Here is a 5,942-nt window from a genome sequence, read left to right as displayed (position 1 = left end):
TTTCACTGTGTTGTTTCTTACTATGTGTTTTTTTTTTTTTTGAGACGGAGTCTTGCTCTGTCGCCCAGGCTGGAGTGCAGTGGCCAGATCTCAGCTCACTGCAAGCTCCGCCTCCCGGGTTCACATTATTCTCCTGCCTCAGCCTCCTGAGTAGCTGGGACTACAGGCGCCCGCCATCTTGCCCGGCTAGTTTTTTTTGGATTTTTTAGTAAAGACAGGGTTTCACCGTGTTAGCCAGGATGGTCTTGATCTCCTGACCTCGTGATCCACCTGTCTCAGCCTCCCAAAGTGCTGGGATTACAGGGTTGAGCCACCGTGCCCGGCCTTACAGTGTGGTTTTTTTTTTTTTTTTTTTTTTTTGTGAGACGGAGTCTCGCTCTGTCGCCTGGGCTGGAGTGCAGTGGCCGGATCTCAGCTCACTGCAAGCTCCGCCTTCCGGGTTTACGCCATTCTCCTGCCTCAGCCTCCCGAGTAGCTGGGACTACAGGCGCCCGCCACCTCGCCCGGCTAGTTTTTTGTAGTTTTTAGTAGAGACGGGGTTTCACAGTGTTAGCCAGGATGGTCTCGATCTCCTGACCTCGTGATCCGCCCGTCTGGGCCTCCCAAAGTGCTGGGATTACAGGCTTGAGCCACCGCGCCCGGCCCAGTGTGGTTTTAATAATTTTTTTAGGCTGGGCACGGTGGGATACACCTGTAATCCCAGAATTTTGGGAGGCTGAGGCGTGCAAATCACAAGGTCAGGAGTTCGAAACCAGCCTGGACAACATGGTGAAACCTCGTCTCTACTAAAAATACAGAAAATTAGCTTGGTGTAGTGGCGGGTGCCTGTAATCCCAGATACTCAGGAAGATGAGGCAGGAGAATTGCTTGAACTCAGGAGGCAAAGCTTGCAGTGAGCCGAGATCGTGCCACTACACTCCAGCTCGGGCGACAGAGTGAGACTTCATCTCATTAAAATAAATAAATAAAAGCCAGGCACGGTGGCTCATGCCTGTAATCCCAGCACTTTGGGAGGCTGAGGTGGGCGGATCACAAGGTCAGGAGATCAAGACCACCCTGGCTAACCCCATCTCTACTAAAAATACAAAAAATTAGCCAGGCATGGTGGCGGGCGCTTGTAGTCCCAGCTACTAGGGAGACTGAGGCAGGAGAATGGTGCAAACCTGGGAGGCAGAGGTTACAGTGAGCTGAGATCGCGCCACTGCACTCCAGCCTGGGCGACAGAGCCAGACTTTGTCACAAACAAACAAACAAACAAACCAAAAAAAAAATTTTAGAGACAAGGTCTCACTCTGTTGCCCAGGCTGGAGTGCAGTGGTGTGTGATCATGGCTCACGGCAGCCTCGCTGAACTCCTGGGCTCAAGCGATCCTTCCACCTCTAGTTGTTTTCTTTTCTTTTCTTTTCTTTTTTTTTTTTTACATGAAGTCTTGCTCTGTCACCTAGGCTGAAGTGCAGTGGCATGATCACGGCTCCCTGCAGCCTTGACCTCCTGGGCTCAAGCAATCTTCTTGCTTTACCCTCTGGAGTAGTTGGCACTACAGCCATGTGCTATCATGCCTGGTATATATATTTATGTAATATTTTTTAGTTTTTGTAGAGATGAGGGTTTGACTAGGCTGGTGTGGAACCCCTGGGCTCAAGTGATCCTCCCACCTCAGCCTCCCAAAGTGCTGGGATTACAAGTGTGAGCCACCATGACCAGCCTCACTCTCTATTTTTTTTTCTGAGGCACAGCCTCAAGAAGTTCTGAGAACATGTGCCTTCCGGCTCCACTCTCTTCATAGTGTTTTTTGACGTACAAAACTTTTTAATTTTGATGATGTCAAATTTATCTATTTTTCTTTCGTTGCCTATACTTTTAAAGTCCTATCTATGAAATTATTGCCAAATCTAGTGTCATAAAGATTTTTTTCTAAGTGTTTCATAGTTTTAACTGTTATGTTTAGGCCTTTGATCCATTCTGGGTAATATTTTTGTATATGGTGTTAGGTAAGGATGCAACTTCCTTCTTTTGCATGTGGATATCCAGTTTTGCCAGCACTATTTGTTGAAGAAACTATCTTTTCTACATTAAAAGGTGGCTCCTTTGTTGAAAATCAATTGATCATAAATACAAGGGTTTATTTTGGGCTCTGCATTATCTTCTGTTGGTCTATATGTCTGTCCTTATGCCAGTATCACACTGCTTTCATTACTGTGACTTTGTAGTAAGTTATGAAATCAGGAGGTATGAGTCCTTCAACTTTGCTCTTCTTTTTCAATGTTGTTTTGACTATTTGAGGAATGCAGGTACTTTTTAAATAGAACTCCTAGGGGTAACAAGGAAAGGATGATTTATAACAGTTACTGTTTACATACTTGAGGAAGAATGTTGTGGCTGTGTTTGGCCCATCTCATGGGTCTGGTGACCCTACTGTCTTGTCTGTACTAAGAAATATTAATAGAATGCATGGTCTGATAAAGGTAAAAGCATTACATTACATAGTTATATGCTATACATATTTAACTTATTAAAACATACAAAATAGGCCAGGTACGATGGTTCACGCCTGTAATCCCAGCACCTTGGGAGGCTGAGGTGGGCGGATCACTTGAGGTCAGGAGTTCAAGACCAGCCTTGCCAACATGGCAAAACCCCGTCTCTACTAAAAATACAAAAAGTGGCCAGGCGTGGTGGTCCTCGCCTGTAATCCCAGCTACTGGGGAGGTTGAGGCAGGAGAATCGCTTGAACCTGGGAGGTGGAGGTTGCAGTGAGCCAAGATTGCACCACTGCACTCCAGCCTGGGCGATAGAGCAAGACTCTGTCTCGGAAGAAAAAAAAAAGAGAAAGAGAAGAAAAACAAACCTACAAAATAGCATGGAATCAGAGATCTGAGGTATCTGATCACTGTACACACACATAACTTCAGTTTATCTGAACACTTCTGCTTGTTTCTGTTCTCTGCTCTCCTGACCCACCTCCTACCTTCGTTTTCCTGCATTCAGATGCTACATGCGAGTCACTTTTATCTCTTTTTATTTTTTTCCCCTGCAGACCACTTTTTAAAACTATATGCTGTAATTGTACTGATTAAAAACGACGGGCTGGGTGCGATGGCTCATGCCTGTAATCCTAATACTTTGGGATGCCAAGGCGGGCAGATCACCTGAGGTCAGGAGTTCAAGACCAGCCAGACCAGCCAGATGAGCATGGCGAAATCCCGTCTCTACTAAAAATACAAAATTAGCTGGACATGGTGGCAGGTGCCTGTAATCCCAGCTACTGGGGAGGCTGAGGCAGGAGAATCACTTGAACCTGGGAGGTAGAGGTTGCAGTGAGCTGAGATTGCACCATTACACTCCAGCCTGGGCAACAAGAGCAAAACTCCGTCTCAAAAACAAACAAACCAACCAACAAACAAAAAACACAAGGAATACATTCACCTGGTTCCAAATTCAAAGGTAAAAAAGCCCAGGATGAAAGTCTCTGTAGCATCCCTGCCTCCCTCCTGCCAATTTTCCCTCTCCAACAACAACCATTCTTACTGCTTTCTTTCATTTTCTTCTCAATACATATATTTATACATATACATTCTTGAGCTGGATGCAGTTTAGTAATTAATTCCAGCAACTTAGAAGGCTGAGGAGGGAGGACCACTTGAGCCCAGGGTTTCAAGGCTGCAGTGCAGGAGTTCACACCACTGCACCCCAGCCTAAGTGACAGAGCGAGACCCCAGCTCTAAAAACAAAACAACAAAAACATTCGATTGCATAGCCAAGTAAAAAGAACTTCCTGACACAGCAATAGGGCAGCACATGCTGTGGCTGCTCTCCCGGCACCTTTGCAGTGTGCTCCTACAGATTTTCTCCTGCCGGCAGGTATGTACCTGCCCCTGCACCCGAGGGATTGATGGGAACTAGGAAGACCCTCAGCAGCCTTGTGGCAGGCAGTGCATGGGGGTGGGGGTTGAGATTACTCCCGTCCTGGAGTGCCTGCATCCAAGCTCTCAGGTGGTGACATCTTAACACCCCTGCTCCCCTGCCCACCCCTCTGGCGAAATAACTCTGGGAAGCCAATTCTATGCTAGTGCCGAACGCTTCTCCACCGGATTCACCTTCAGTTGCTTTCAGTAGTTATATGTTGGATCGCCCACCTGTTGTTGGTCCCTTCCCTGTCTCACTTCCCCACTCCTTTCCTGCTGTTTAGCCAGCTCACTTCCCAAATAAAGTACTTGCAGTCGAATCCTTGAGTTTGCTTTGAGAGAAACCCAAAGAGAAGCTCATGTACGCACTGTTCTATACGTTGCTTGGTTCATTTAACATGACCTGGAGATACTCCCCTATCCTGACACCAAGGCTTCCTCATTCTGTTTTTTTTTTTTCTTTTTTTCTTTTGAGACAGGGTCTCCCTTTGTCACTCAGGCTGGAGTGCAGTTGCACAATCAGGGCTCACTGCAGCCTCAACCTTCCAGGTTCAAGCGATCCTCCTTCCTCAGCCTCCTGAGTAGCTGGGACCATAGGCGCATGCCACCTTGCCCAACTACTTTCTTTATTTTTTGTCGAGATGGAGTTTCACCAAGTTGCCCAGGCTGGTCTCAAACTCCTGAGCTCAAGTGGTCCACCCGCCTTGGCCTCCCAAAGTGCTGGGATTACAGACATAAACCTCATTCTTTTTAAGGGCAGCACAGTATCCCCTTCCGTGGATGTGGGTAAGAGCTGGGCTCTGGAACCAGATGGCCTGCAAGTCATTCTTCATACCTGACACAGGACCAGCCACCCTTCCGCAGAGGGCGGACTGCTTTCCCTCCACCTCTTCTACTTTTATCATTCCCCCAGACACCTCTTCCCGAAATCTGGGAGGCTTGCCTAACTCGTTCCCATACTCTTGCGCGTAGTCTGTAAATTACCTCATCTACAGACTGGCACTCCCAGTTGCGTCTGTCTTACCTACAGTTTACTTATCCTTTGCTCTTTTTTCCCTTCCCTCCCTCCTTCCTTCCTATTATCTGCCCCCTACCCTGATCCCAGGTTAGAAGAACAAAAGTTTGAGTATTCTCTTTTCAGTTTTTTAATTTCTCAAAGTTAAACATAACTTTAAACATTGGCTATCAGGATTAAAAAGTTAGGAGATTTCACATTGGAATCTGGACTTCATGCTTCTCTTGAAAAATCAATGCTGTTTCATGATAGTCTCAATAAAAAAAAGAAAAAAAAATTAGGCTGGGCGTGTTAGCTCATGCCTGTAATCCCTGCACTTTGGGAGGCCTAGGTGGGCAGGTCAGCTGAGGTAGGATCACCTGAAGTCAGGAGTTTGAGACCAGCCTGACCAACATAGTGAAACCCCAATTCTACTAAAAACACAAAAAATTAGCTGGGCGTGGTGTCGTGCGCCTATAATCCCAGCTATTCAGGAGGCTGAGGCAGGAGAATCGCTTGAACTCGGGAGGCAGAGGTTTCAGTGAGCCGAGGTTGCACCACTGCACTTTAGCCTGGGCAACAAGAGTGAAACACCGTCTCAAAAAAAAAAAGGAAAAGAAAAAGAAAAAAATCATCAGTCCCAGCAATGCCTCTGTTCTGGCATGACCACAGTCACAATCCCGTGGGCCAGAGCTAAGGATCCCCTGGCCCCATGGGGTGGGGGCATCTCTCAGCCATTCACCACTCCCCACAAACAGGCCTCCTCACTTATTTATGGGACCTCCCTCGCCCAGTAGGTGACTGGATGTGAAACAACTGGTTCAGGTCCTTATTCACGCAAACTTGAGGTATTTATTTATTTGAGACAGACTCTTGCTCTTTCCCCTAGGCTGGAGTGCAGTGGCATGATCTTGGCTCACTACTGCCTCTGCCTGCTGGGTTGAAGCAATTCTCCTGCCTCAGTCTCCCGAGTAGCTGGGACTACAGGCGCCTGTCACCATGCCCGGCTAATTTTTGTATTTTGTTTTATTTTATTTTTTGAG

Source organism: Trachypithecus francoisi, unplaced genomic scaffold (genome assembly GCF_009764315.1).
Source record: "Trachypithecus francoisi isolate TF-2019V2 unplaced genomic scaffold, Tfra_2.0 Lachesis_group21, whole genome shotgun sequence".
Taxonomy (NCBI): domain Eukaryota; kingdom Metazoa; phylum Chordata; class Mammalia; order Primates; family Cercopithecidae; genus Trachypithecus; species Trachypithecus francoisi.
Note: the sequence above shows the minus strand (reverse complement) of the source record.